Below are 15,035 nucleotides of genomic sequence, written 5' to 3' on the forward strand. Positions count from 1 at the left end.
GTTACTGCAGCTATTCAAGAAGCAAAGAATAGAGGGGAACTATCAGGAGATGATTTGGTGGAGTTTGGAGTAGAGGTTCAACTTAATCCAGTGGAAATTGTCATGGATGCTGCATTAAATCCATGAGCGGGAGTGGAAGCCTTTACAGCTCAGAATTTTGAGGGAAGTTAAGCAAGCAGCAAAAGAATATGGTGTTAGAACGCCATATACTCAGGCATTGTTAGAAGCAGTTGGTTATGGAAATAAAATGATTCCGGCTGACTGGAAAGCTCTGTTGAATATGATTTTAACTCCAGCTCAATATTTGGTGTTAGATCAGAAATGGAGACAGCTGGCAGTCCAGAGGGGAACAGCAAATGTTACCCCAGATCAGCTTTACGGAGCTGGTAATTTTACAACAGTGGAACAACAGAGAGATGGTATGCCTGAGGAAGGGTTCATTCTTCTCCCACAAATAATTTTTCAAGCCATAGGGTCTCTCCCTGACGGCGAAGGTGGTGAGAAGACCTTTACTAACATCAAACAAGGGAACAATGAACCCTATGAAAATTTCATTAGCAGATTGAAATTGGCTATTGAAAGACAAATTGATAATCAATTCGCCCAGAAAGAGTTGCTTTTTAAGTTAGCAGTAGAACAAGCTAACACAGATTGCAAAAGATTTTAAATCCACTGGTAGCAAGTGGAGAGAGAGAAATCGCAGATTTGATTAATGCATGTAGGAAGGTTGGGAGTCAGTCTTTTAACATGGAAACTTTAGCTCTGGCTTTACAAACAGGACATGCTCAAAAGGGGAATTGTTTCAATTGTGGGAAGCCTGGACATTTTAAAGCGCAATGTCGGGCTCCTGGAGGAGGTCAAAGTCAGCAAAATAAGAGATCAATGGGACAGGGTGTTCGTCCTAAATCAGTGTGCCCAAAATGTAAGAAAGGATACCATTGGGCATATCAAATGCTCCTACAGTTTTTACTGACGGAGGGAAAGTTTTTGGTGCTTGTGTTTGGAAAGATAAATCTGGAATTTGGCATACAAAAGTGACTTCAGAGCAGAAGTCTGCCCAGCAGGCAGAACTTGCTGCTGTAGTTTTGGCTTTTCAAAATTTTCACAATCAGGATTTTAATTTAATAGTGGATTCATTGTATGTGTATAATTTGTTACCCTTTGTAGCAGGTTCTTATTTGTCTCCTGGAATATCACCTGATATTTTAAGATTGCTTTTGCTGTTACAAGGATGTTTGGAGCAGCGTGTGAATGTGTGTTTTGTTGCTCATATTCGTAGTCATAGTAATTTGCCTGGAATTTTATCACAAGGTAATGCCAAAGCTGACAGTGCTGTAACTTCAGTCCTCACTGTCCAGCCATGGGACAGTCATAGTTATTTTCATCAAAACGCTAAAGCATTGGCACAGCAATTTAAACTTACTACTGCAGAAGCTGCTGCCATAATTCAACAATGTCCAACTTGTTCAAAGCAGGGCACGAATATCCCTATGGGAGTTAACCCCAGAGGGTTGAAACCTTCAATGATTTGGCAAATGGATGTTACTCAATATCCATCATTTGCGCCCTGGAAGTATATACATGTGACTGTGGATACTTACTCAAGACCATGTTAACTAAATTAAATAAAAAGGAGGGAAGCTCCTGGGGCTTCCGGCGATTTGGGGCTTCGGCGATTCAAGATCAATTAAATCTAGCTTTGTATACTTTAAATTTTTTAAATTTGTCTGGTAACCCCCCTGCGAGCGCGGCCAGCAGGCATTTTTCTTCTCTCAAACCACCATAGTTGTGAATACATGAAATGGGTACATATAAGAAAAATAAAAGAATAAGAGAAACAATAGGACAGGGACGGTAGGCACGTTGGTGCGCTTATGCACGCCCCTACAGACCTCTCAGGAAAGGGGTGAGGTCAATAGTAGACAGTCTAAGGTTAAAGTTTTTGGGGTTTGGGGAAGAAACTACAGAGTCGGGTAGAGTATTCCAGACATTGACCACTCTATTGCTGAAGTCGTATTTCCTGCAATCAAGTTTGGTGCGGTTAACTTTGAGTTTGTATCTATTGTGTGCTCTTGTGTTGTTATGGTTGAAGCTGAAGTATTCATTGACAGGTAGGACATTGCAATGTATGATTTTATATACCATGTTTAAGTCAGACCGAAGCGGCGTAATTCAAGGTTTTCTAGTTCTAGAATTTCAAGTCTGGTGGCATAAGGTATTCTACAGCGAGTAGAGGAGTGGAGAACTCTTCTTGTGAAATATTTCTGGACTTTCTCAATTGTGCTAATATCAGATACGTAATGTGGGTTCCAGACTGATGAACTGTATTCGAGTATTGGTCTAGCAAATGTTTTGTATGCTCTGGTTAGTAGTGTGATATTACCAGAGAAAAAGCTACGTAGGATTAGGTTAACAACTCTTAATGCCTTTTTGGCTATGTAGTTGCAGTGGGCTCTAGCACTTAGATCATTAGAGGTGAGTATTCCAAGGTCCTTTACAGAGCTTGGGTCATCAACAAGATCTTGACTATTCAGCTTGTATTTTATTTTCTGATTTTTTTGCCAATATGTAAGACAGAGCATTTATTTGTTGAGATTTGAAGTTGCCATTCATTTATTTATTTATTTATTTATTTATTTATTTATTTATTTATTTATTTATTTATTTATTTATTTATTTATTATTTGTTGAGATTTGAAGTTGAAAATAAATTTGAAGATTTATTTGTTGAGATTTGAGTTTTGTTGAAGTTGCCTCTTGAGAGAGAGAGAGAAAAAAAAAGGCTGCCCCTTAAAAGCACTCACAAAAATCTTGGAATTGTGTTCCCGCAGAAGGTGCTTTCACAGTCCCTCCTACAATTTCCCAATTTAAAACCCCTTCTTCTGGAAATGGCCCATTTTGGCTTCAGAGAGCCTCCGGAGCCTGGGAGGCCATTTTGGCCTCCCGGAGGTTGAAAACCTCCAGAGCCCGGGAGAACAAAAACACCCCCCTGCCATGGTGCAGGAGGTTGACTAGGCCACAGCCACCATGGCCACGCCCACCCAGCAACCAGGCAGAGAACCCGTTGCTAAAATTTTTGAAGCTCACCGCTGGTCAAATAATGCACACAAAACCTTCAGTGCTTCTACTCTGGGTCTTTTGTGACAATCCTTTTTCTTACTGTTCCCCCCTCTTCTTACAGTGTATTACAGCCATTGTCATGTTTATATTAGAAGCAGTTTTATATTTTATGGCAATGGCTGAGCCATGCTGCCAATGAGCAGGATGAGAATCCTTTATAGTTTATAACAGGCCCCGCCAATGTGATTGCACAATCGTTTCGCTTCCCCCCACCCTCCTCGAATTACAACCATTCCTGTCGTGTCCGTTTGAAGTTATAGCGGCCCTGAAAAAAGTGACCTGTGACCGTTTTTCCACACTTAATGATCGTTTGCAGCAGCTCCATGGTCACGTGGTCAAAATTTGAATGTAGCAACGGCTCGTACTTAGGACAGTTGCTGCGGTGTCCTGGAGGGATGATGCGATCACCTTCTGCAACATTCTGACAAGCCAAGTCAATGGGAAGCCAGATGCACCTAACAAGCGTGTGACCAACTTAACAACTTTCAGTGATTCAGTCAACAACTGCGGCAAGAAAGGTGGCAAAATGGGGCAAAATTCACTTAACAGCCATCTTGCTTAGCAACAGAAATGTTGTTGTGCTCAATTGTGGTCATAAGTCAAGGATGACCTGTACCGACCTTTCCTGCCTTGCCAGAGAAATAGGTTTTCTCTGCTTAATCCATCCCAGAATCAAAGTATGTAAACTTTATCCTGTCATTGGTGGATTCCTGGAGGCGGTGCCTGGAGGAAGGAGGAGGGAACTGCAAGTCCCGCCCCATTGGATGTCCCATTCCTTCCAGTCAATCAGAACCCCTCAAAACGTTCTCCCTCCTGGAGAATTAAACGGCATTTTCATGGGTTGGCCTTGACAGGATTGAGCCCTTCTGAGGCTGATGCAACCAAGATTGAGTTTTGTTGAAGTTGCCTCTTGAGAGAGAGAGAGAGAAAAAAAAGGCTGCCCCTTAAAAGCACTCACAAAAATCTTGGAATTGTGTTCCCGCAGAAGAGCTTTTAAAGCCCCGTCCCTCCTACAATTTCCCAATTTAAAACCCCTTCTTCATAATAATTATCATAAAACGCAGCCAACGGTGGAGGAGAATTGAACTTGAGGAGAATGGAATTCTTTTTTTTTTTCTCTTCCCTAATTGAATTTTCGTGCCTCCTGCTCCTAATTTTAATTTTTCAGAAAACAACCAGGGAAGAGAGAGAGAGAGAGAGAAAGGGAGATGGATTTTAACTCCTCCAGTTGCCTTGTAAGCTTCAGATCACCTCTAGTTCTGCAGTTGTTGTTGTTGTTGTTGTTGTTGTTGTTGTTATTGTTGTTGTTATTGTTGTTATTATTGTTGTTATTATTATTGTTGTTATTATTATTATTATTATTATTATTATTATTATTATTATTATTATTATTATTATTATTAAAAATAAGACCTTTCAGTCTACCCTGCCTTTTAAAGGGCAAGAACTCTAAGCAGGTGCAAGGCCTTTTCAATCTGTTTTATTGTTCCATCCTAAATACACTGAATGGACTTTGTATCTTGGTATTGCCCATTGGGGGGGGGGCTACGCTTATTACGGTGCCCCTCCCGGGCCTCCCCTCCCCTCTCCTTGCTTCGGGAAGGAGGCAGGCCTCAAGATAAATTTTAAGTAATACATCTGCACAGTGTGTGGGGAGGAAAAATGCCAGCAACCACACAAAGACGCTGAGGAGTCCCTCCGTGGGAGAAAAGATCCCCCTACTTTCCAAGCCTGCCCTCCTTCCAGCCCCCCCCTGCCCTTTTTGGGGGGGAGGAGGGGGGAAAATGGCGCTGGGCCAGCCGCAGCTGGTAAAAGACTGACCTTGCATTTTGTGGGAGACCCGCAAGTGAGGGAAAAGAACAGGACGGCCTGTTCAAACTTTTATGAAGTTTAATAATAATAATAATAATAATAATAATAATAATAATAATAATAATAATAATAATAATAATAATAATAATAATAGAAAAGGTAGAAAAAGTGCCCAGGTTTGGAAAAAGTGGAGTTTTCCTTGGGGGGGAAACATCGTGACAAGTTGAGGGAGGCATTTACAAGGTCTTTGAGCAGGTAATTAGCACCCAACGCCAGATGCAGGAAATAGTTTTGGTCACCTCAGATACAGAATACATAATAAGCCAAAGGGGTTGATTTTCCATGGATGGGTGGCTTCGAACAAAGGCCCCAAAGAGGAAAGAGATCAGGACTTAGGGATTGGTAACCTAAGAGCTGCTGGGCTACTTTCCCATCAGTTTACGAGAGAGAAAAAAAACCCCTCCTCTTTTTGCACCCCCAGCCCCTCTCTTCTAAAAGCCGGGTATGGTATTAAAACATTTGCAAGACTAACTAGCTCCTTTTCCAAGAAGAGAAAGCCAGGATCCGATGCCGTCAAGAAGAAACCTTGCTGACGGATAAGCCCGTTCGCAGCTAAAGAACAATATTTGGTGATTTATTTCCTACTGATAGCATCGGAGGAAAGTTAAATGCACACAAACACACAGACACACACACACACTGTACAATTTTTTTTTCTCCCAGGCAAGTTATTTAGGTCGGTGTTGGCAAGTTGAATTCAGGCAGAGCGTTCTCATTTCTGAGCGTTCCTATGTTGTGATGAATAAGTTTCCGTGGGAGACACTTATAACTTCTCCTAGTTAGGCCAACGTGATGGAGACGTGGTTGGCCAGTCCTGAAGCTACATTTTCTCTCTCTCTCTCTCAGAAGCCACCATTCTGGTTGGCTTTTTTTTGTGTGTGTCGGCAACTGCATTTTACAAAGCAGGACTGCAATCGGCTTTGCACGGCTAATAAAGAACTGTCTTCTAAATCAGTGTTTTTTTCAAACTTGGCAACTTTTTAAGTATATGGATGTCAACTCCTAGAACAATTCCTAGAATTTAGATGGCATTTTTTAAGCCCCCAAAGCCAATGCATTCCGAGGTTGCATTAACAGAGGGATAGAATCAAGATTGTGTGAAGTATGAGTAAATGTAAATGTAAAATGTAAAAGTAAAGGTTCCCCTCCCACATACGTGCTAGTTGTTTCTGGCTCTAGGGGGCGGTGCTCATCTCCATTACAAACCCGAAGAGCCAGTGCTGTCCAAAGACATCTCTGTGGTCATGTGGCCGGCATGACTAAATGCCGAAGGCGCACAGAACACTGTTACCTTCCCACCAAAGTGGTCCCAATTTTTCTACTTGCATTTTTTACATGCTTTCGAACTGCTAGGTTGGCAGAAGCTGGGACAAGTCACAGGAGCTCACTCCGTTATGTGGCGTTAGGGCTTCGAACCGCCGAACAGCCGAACTTTCTGATTGACAAGCTCAGTGTCTTAGCTTCTGAGCACCGTGTCGATGAAATACCGCTTTATAAAGCCTTTGTAAGGCCACACTTAGCATACTGCACCCAGTTTTGGTCACCATGTTATAAAAAAGATGTTGAGACTCTAAAAAGAGTGCATAAAAGAATCTCTATGGAGATTCTCAGTCATCCAGGTCATGGTTGTCCCAAAAGTGCTTTTTCAGGAGGCAACTGGACTTCCTTGGTTTTTCTTTGAAGATGTTTCGCTTCTCATCCAAGAAGCTTCTTCAGCTTTGACTGGATGGTGGGGCATGGAAGGATTTATACTCCTTGAAGGCAGCTGGTCATTTGCATCCTTTTAAAGAGGCCATCCATGTCAAAATTGACATCCATCTCTCCACAGAGAGAAGGGGATACGACATCATCTCTCTCCAGTCTATAATACAGTCCTTTCAACAAAGAAGGCTCCACATCCATTTATCCTATTCAGGTGACCCCGAGGACACAGATAAACCTCCAGGTGACCTTAACGACCAGTTAAAAGAATGCAAAGGACGAGCTGCCTTCCATTCCCCACCATCCAGTCAGAGCTGAAGAAGCTTCTTGGATGAGAAGCGAAACGACTTCAAAGAAAAAGGAAAAATGAGAAAGTCCTGTTGCCTCTTGAAAAAGCACGTGTGAGACAAGAACAACAAAGAGGATGAGAGGGCTGGAGGCTAACTCATATGAAGAACGGTTGAAGGACTTACAACCAATCCACACACTTATAACTGTTGGAGCATCCCTATGGTCAAAATTTGTGGCACTTGGCAATTGGCATGTACACACAACCATTGCAGAGTTCTGGGGACATGTGTGATCACCATTTGTGATCTCCCTAGCTGGCTTCCAACAAGCAAGGCCAAGAAGGAAAGCCGGATTTGTTCAAGGACCAACCATCATCTCATGATTTGCTTAACAAGTGCAGTGATTCGCTTAGCAATCCTGGCAAAAATGGTAATAAAATAAGGTGCAACTCGCTTAATAACTGCCTTACTTAGCAACAGAACTTCTAGTCCCAATTATGGTCATAAGCTGAGGATTACCTGTATATGTTTTAAAGAAAGAAGAAAGAAAAGACCTGGTCGGGATCATGGCCATGTATGAATCTGATTCCCATAGTATCCAAGTCAGTGCTCCTACTCAGTGTTGTGAATTCTAGATGGATTGGATTATGAAGGTATCGTCTCCAGCCAGCAAATTGTCTGGGAACAGTGCTAAGCCAACAGGTCTTCAAAATACAAAATAACAAAATAGCACAGCACAGCACAGCACAGCACAGCACAGCACAGCACAGCACAGCACAGCACAGCACAGCACATAGCATAGCATAGCATAGCATAGCATAGCATAGCATAGCATAGCATAGCATAGCATAGCATAGCATAGCACAGCACAACACAGAGAATAGCACAGCACAGCACAGCACAGCACAGAGAATAGCATAGCATAGCATGGCATAGCATAGCATAGCATAGCATAGCATAGCATAGCATAGCATAGCATAGCATAGCATAGCATAGCATAGAATAGAATAGAATAGAATAGAATAGAATAGAATAGAATAGAATAAACAGAGTTGGAAAGGACCTTGGAGGTCTACTAGTCCAGTGGTTTCCAACCGGTGGTCTGCAGCCCACTCATGGTCTGCAGAGAAAATTTTGGTGGTCTACAGAGAAATGTCACCCCCAGAGCACCCCCCCCCCCAAAGCAATTAATCCAGGCTGCACTGGAACACAAGGCTGCGCCACCCACATGGCCTGCAGGAACACAAGGCTTGTGTAACATGAGGTAATGAGGGGAGGGGGGAAAGGGCAGAGGGGGGGGGGAATTTGCCTGGCCACCAGGCTGCTTCTTTTCACTTCTTTCTTCTTCTGGTTTGGCTGCATGCAAGGAAAGCAGCAAAAGTCTTTCTCTTCCCCCAAACTTTGCCAGGTATGAGTCTTTGGGACCCTGCAAGGCATCCTGCTCCAAGGGTCTACGCCGGCAAAGACTAGTTTCTGGAGGAGTTTGGGGGGAGAGAAAGAAAGACTTCTGCTGCTTCTGCTGCTTTCCTTGCATGAACTCAAAAGTCTCTCCCTCTCTCTCCCTCTGAATAACGGAGCTGGAAATGGTATCCTGCAATCCCAAATAAAGACTGATCAATCGATAGGAAAACGGGGTGGGGAATTTACTTGCAGACTTTTGGGGGGATTTTCCCAGGGATATGACTGCCTTGGAGGGTGTGAGGGTGTGTGAGGGACCATTGTGTGTGTGTGTGTGAGAGAGAGAGAGACACACAGAGAGAGAAAACATCATGATCAGCCCTCCGAAGTTATATCAGATCTCCCCCCCCTCTCTCTTTCTCTCATCAATGTCAGCAAGCCACTGTCAGTCAAAATTCATATTAGTGGTCCCTGAGATTTAAAATTATGGGTTTGGTGGTCCCTGAGGTCCAAAAGGTTGGCGACCCCTGTTCTAGTCCAACCCCCTGCTTAGGCTGGAAACCCTAAACCATTTCAGAAAAATAGTTGTCCAATTTACAACTTCTGGAGGCAAATTGTTCCACTGATTAATTATTGTAACTGTCAGGACATTTCTCCTTAGTTCTAGGTTGCTTCTCTCCTTGATGAGTTTCCATCTGTTGCTTCTTGTCCTACCCTCAGTTGCTTTGGAGAATAGCTTGACTCCCTCTTCTTTGTGGCAACCCCTGAGAGATATTGGAACACTGGTATCATGTCACCCCTGGTCCTTTTTATTAAAGTAGAAACTAGAGTTAGAGGGGACCTTGGAGCTCAATTAAGAGACCGTAATACCATTCCAGACAAGTGGCTGTCCAGCCTCTTCTTGAAAACCTCCAGTAATTGAGCACCCACAACTTCTGAAGGCAAAGCGGTTCCACTGGTTAATTGTTGTCACTGTTAGGAAGTTTCTCCTTAATTTTAGGTTGCTTCTCTCTTTGATTCATTTCCATCCCATTGATTAGTTGTTTCCATACATTGGAGGGGCTTAGATGATTCAAAATCAATAGCCCTCCTATTATTATCACCCTGTCTTTCTCTGCTGCTACTTTCAATTAAGTTGATAATTTAATAGGGTATCTTCTATATGAAAAGTTGATTGTAATTTTTCCACATTTTTTTCAGGTAACCTAAAGTCCCAGAAACAATTTTCCAGCTCAAAATTTAAAGACATAGAAGAACAGATTTGCTCCATGGTCACTGGCAAAACAGAATATTTGAGTGACATTTGATTCGTTCTGTCTAATAGGAAATTAAAAGAAACCTGGATCTCTCAAGATACTAAAGATTTTTTTTAAAAAAAACCTTCTTGTGCATTAACATTTTCCCCTCATTCACTTGGGTACTTTGTAGCTCTGCATCTAATGTGTTTTTGTTAAAGAACCATTGTTAAATTATATTAGCATGGATACCTTGTAAGTAAATAAAAAATTATATGCTCATATTAAATACTTGCTTTAAAAATTTGCATTATTATCATCATCATTGTCACAGTTATTATTACTGGCTATCAATGTTTGCAATTTTAATACTCTTTTGGATCGGTTGTTGTCATTAATAATGTTGCAAAACTTTGAAAAAATGAAAATCTACTTTTTTTGAAAAAGAAAACAAAACATGCAACTTCTTACAGGGAGGAAGAAACTTCACAGTAGCCCATGTCGCAAAATTGAAATTTACATCTACATGAGCAGGGATAAGCAAAGACAAGCAATTATTATCTGATTTGCCTAAATCACTTTGTGGTTGACCTTTCCAAATCTCTCTAGTCAGCAGGATTCTGCAAAAAATAATAATAATCCTGCTGTAAGAAGGGATATCATGTTAGTGACCTTGAGGCTTATGAATGCACTCCAGATACACTTTTCTGGAGAAAGAAATATTCTAAATTATACCCTGCACCCAAATTATCATAATGTCAGCTTTGGGAGCCATATTTTACTTAGAAATTCAGAGCTGCCATATTTTAGTGCCTGGGAATTAAGGAGGGGAGATTGCATAGAGGGGATGAAAGTTAGACTCAACAACATTCTTCTCATAAAGTCAAGGACAAGTCACCCTGCACCTAAAAAGGAGTATCTGGAGGAATGTCTGCAGTTGGGACAATGGGTGATTGGGTCATATGATGGACTGGTGGGTGCAAGGGATGGGTTTGTGAATTTCAATTGAGAAGAGAAAACCCAGAACTCTCAGATTTGGGGTTTCCCAGATGTAACAATATGACTTCTTCAATAAATTCTTACTTGGATGAACTTTGTTTCTGAGTGCTGAATGAAACAGGGACTTTCATTGGAACGCTGACACATAAATGTCCATGAACTTCTATCCATTTCATTAGATCTGTGGTGGAATCTATGGACGTGGAAGGGGTGGAGTTCCGAGACCGGCTAGCATGGAATCTGTGCAGGGGAGGAAGAGTCGAAGCCCTGACATTCCCCCCGCCCCCCAAAAATCCCCCTAAAGAGATTATCTGGTTGTTCTCTGGAGAATATAACTAGTCTGGTGAGATTCCTGTAAATGGGCAAGTAGAAATAAAGAAACTTCGCCTATCAGCTCCTAGTGTTGTTCTGATTCCTTCCACTGATTGATCCATGGAAAGGTTTTTCAAGAGAAGGGTATATCTACTATCGCCAGTTATGGGATAGCAGATATATGTTCACATTAAGGACAAAGCTGCAAAGACTTGGATTTTCAACCCTCAAGGTTTATATGAAAATTACATTGTTAAATCTCAATAATACGGTATCGTCCACCTCTTTAGGATTGTCCACTTTCTCCATATTCTCAAAGCAATAATGAAAGTGTTTAGTATTAGCACTGACAAAACTCTTGTAAAATGTGATTCACAAGCATGTGTTAAGACTAAAGTGATATCAGAAATACAGGACGATGTGAATGGTAGGTTTGTACTCTTTGCTTGTTGAACTTGCAAAACTGATTTTTGTCTTGCTAGTTGATGGTATGCAAGGGTTTATTTAATTATTAAACTTATATGCCACCTATTTCATTCTGGAAATGAGATTCTGGATGGCATATACATTCCATAAATAAATAAGTAAAGTTACATGTTGAATAAACAATTCTAGAGATATATTGTTCCTAGTCTGTACAGATGACGAACACTGAACTATGATACCCTACATGCAAAGCAAGATATTCTACCTGATTTATGAATTATGAATTTCTATAATTGAGCAAAAAATCGGACTCCCTCTCCTGCTTGAGCAAGGGGTTGGCCTAGAAGACCTCCAAGGTCCCTTCCAGCTCTATTCTGATTGACATGGTCCATCTGTAGATGTCATTGAAAGAAAGAACAGTGTCAAGTATTTTATTGATCAATCTATTTTATTCCTAGAGAAGGAGGCTATGTCTGGATTTTCTCCCTGAGACATCAAAATTTCCAACACGTCTAACTTAACAGTAGATGTTGAACAAACTCAACCCAGCCCTCTCTAAGATGGTCTCTCATATTTACCATTTTTTTTTAAAAAAAAACCTAAGAAGTACCTCATCGTAAGTCTTCAACATGGAATCAGTAGATCCATGGGATATCTTTGCATGCACATTTTAAAGTGCATTGTAGAACATTGTACCTCTTAGGGATATAAAGTTGAGGAGAAAAAAAAATCTACAGCTAATGAGTGGCAGTGATTTTCTTAGTCGAATTACTAGCTATGGTTGCTAGGAAATGAAACCTGGGGCATCTGGGAGACTATGGTTAACCTGGGCGCTCTAGGAATAAATCTTTCTGTCTTTCTGTTGTCCATCTATGTGCATTCTGGAAAACATGCTTTGTGTTTGTTTACACCATTTTTTAAAATTGTGATAGTGTCCAGGGCATGTTGTTAATGTTGTATCTCTCCTTTGCTTCTCATACCCCCCCCCAACAAACTTGAGAATAACAGAATAACAGAATAGAATAACAAAATAATCTCCTCCTCCTCCTTCCTCCTTCCTCCTCCTCCTCCTCCTCCTCCTCCTCCTTCCTCCTTCCTCCTCCTCCTCCTCCTCTTCCTCCTCCTCCTCCTCCTCCATCAGATGTGCTTTAAATTATAATGGTGGCATTGGTCCCTGTAACTGAAACTTAGATTCGACTATTTTTAGTAGACATCCAGATCCCTTTAATAATATAGGGACTCTGGCAGGTTAAAAAGTGATCTCTCTCATTCTTTCCTTGCACTCAAATTTAATCTGTCATTCTTTGCCAGCAACACACAGGACAGAAAAGAGTCAGAGGATCATTATGTGAGTGGAAAAACCACGGTTAATTTGGTATCAAAAGGTAATAGGATAAGGTCTTGGAAACTCTTGCCTATTGTTCCGTAGAATTAATTTCAGCAGGTTAGATGCTTCTGGTGACTCATATGAACAAGATATGAACAAGCTAATTAGAAGGGAAAATATGTTTTTAATCTGATATAATAAATTCTTTGCACTTCCCTTCCCTTCCCCCTTCCCCCTTTCCCTGTTCACCCTTTGGCCTTTGGCCTTTGCCCTTCCCCCACTTCCCTCTTCCTTTTCTTTGCCATCCCTTCTCTTCCCTCTCTTCCCTTTCCTTCTCCTCTCTTCCCTTTCTCTCTCTTCCCTTCTCTTTCCTCCCCTTCCTGATAAAAAAGCTGATTATATCACCAAACAGAAAGTAGGAGAACTTCCCCTATGGAAATCTATTCATGTTTAATTTTCTAACAAGCTTCTTTATATCCATTTTTTTTTTTTTTACAAAACTCCCATCAATGATGAATGATCAATGATGCAAGGACCATCAATTTGGGAAAACTCCAGGAGACAGTGGAGGGCAGAGGGACCTGGCATGTTATGGTCCATGAGGTTGTGAAGATACAACTTAGCAACTGAACAACTCCATCAGTGAAGTGAAAATATTGATAAATATTCAGCATGAAACAGGCAGAAGAGGATGGGGGATTGGTACGGCTGGAAAACTGTGCATTGGGGCAACAAGTGGGATCAGACTGATTTGGGCTTCATTGGAGTCGGTAGTGAGATGACTAAATACTGAGATTTCAACTGCTAAATAGTTTGTAAGACAAGAAGCAAAGCATTCAATGATTTAAGAGCATCAATCTGCACACTCTGGTATAGGGCAGTTAAATGTTGCTGCAAATTAGGGCTGCAAATATCCAGACCTCCATTAGAGGGCAGTAAAGAGGTTCAGAAAACAACTAGTGGTCTTCTGATGAACAGCTGGATTCTTGCCCCTTAGACCTGGTAAATCTGCAAAGACATATATGACACCTAATGGGAGAGTAACCAGTCACAGATGAAATCCATGTGTTAAAAATATATGAAGATTATTAATTTTGTTAAATATTTGTCTACTTAATATTGCTTATTTGGTCAATGTTTTCCAAATTCATCAGTTGAGAGGGTTTGATTCACTGTGCTGTTAGGAGTGTCGGGTGATGTGACATTGATCCAGTGGTGGGATTCAAATAATTTAACAGTCGGTTCTCTGCCCTGATGATTTCTTCCAACAACCAGTTCACCAAACTGCTCAGAGAGTTAACAACTGGTTCTCCTGAAATGGTGCGAACTGGCTGAATCCCACCACTGCATTGATCCCTTTTTCATCATAACTGTATCCACTGGATCTCTGGGTTGAGGATACGTTTGGTCAAAGGACTTGTTTGCAGACATTTCATCACCTGACTAAGTAACATCCTCAGTGCTAGTCGGTTTGCTATTTACAGAATGCAATAGGACTGGAAGGGGACTTAGATGTCTTCTAGTCCAAACCTTGCTCAAGCAAGAGACCCTATATCATTCTGGACTAATGGCTGTCCAGTTTCTTCTTGAAAACCCCCGGTGAAGGAGCACCCACAGCTTCCAGAGATAAGACAACCCAATAAATAATTGTTTTCATTGGCAGGAAATTTCTCCTTGGTTCTAGACTGGATTTCTCTTTGGTAATCTTCCACCTGTTACTGCTTGTCCCATCTTCTGGTGCTCTGGAGAATAGGTCAACTCCTTCTTCTCTGTCCCAGCCACTCAAGTACACATAGTAGCTGTTCTGACCAAGGCTTCCGGAGACCGTAATTAAGCACACGCTTAGTCCAAACAACTCTTGTTTTATTTCAGCGCTGGGAATTATGTTCATTCCCAGCCCATAATGAGTCCCAAATAGTGTCTTGAGATAAGCACCTACCTTTATCTCCTTTGAATTGCTGCCAATGACTAAAGTGCCAAATTAACTGAAAAAAGCCAACGGAGTACAAAGTCCACACAGAGCTTCAAGATTTAATCTGAACAGAACGAATGACTTTGCTTCCTGCAAAGGTTTCTATACCTTTGCACTTCCTTTATACCTTATGGGAGGGGCAATCACCTCCCAGCCTTACTCCCAAGTCATCCCTTTTGTCTGAGCTGCTCTTGCCTTCTGGCAGCTCTGCACACACGCACACTGAGAACAGGCTCCCCTTGTTCCTTTGCCTTGCTGCTGCCAGATTCTGGAGGCTCCGGAGTCACCCCACTCCCAGATGGTCCTGGTCCCATCTCTGCATAGAACACAGGACCCTCATCCGAGTCCTCTCCAGACTCCCAGACTGGTCCCTGTTCTTCCCC

At 41.6% G+C, this 15,035-nt stretch overlaps 1 long non-coding RNA gene across 2 annotated transcripts in view; it reads left to right on the forward strand.

Moving 5' to 3' along the window:
* Positions 1 to 9,905, forward strand: part of LOC148130976 (uncharacterized) — a 224,504-nt gene extending 214,599 nt beyond the window's left edge. For both annotated transcript variants that reach the window (XR_015749530.1, XR_015749529.1), the window contains exon 3: positions 9,582 to 9,905. This is a non-coding gene — a long non-coding RNA (uncharacterized LOC148130976). The remainder of the gene's footprint in view (positions 1 to 9,581) is intronic.
* Positions 9,906 to 15,035: the final 5,130 nt, after the last annotated feature.

This window comes from Notechis scutatus, chromosome 4, assembly GCF_049901735.1.
Source record: "Notechis scutatus isolate UNSWTSFEM ecotype Mainland chromosome 4, rNotScu1.2, whole genome shotgun sequence".
Lineage (NCBI taxonomy): Eukaryota > Metazoa > Chordata > Lepidosauria > Squamata > Elapidae > Notechis > Notechis scutatus.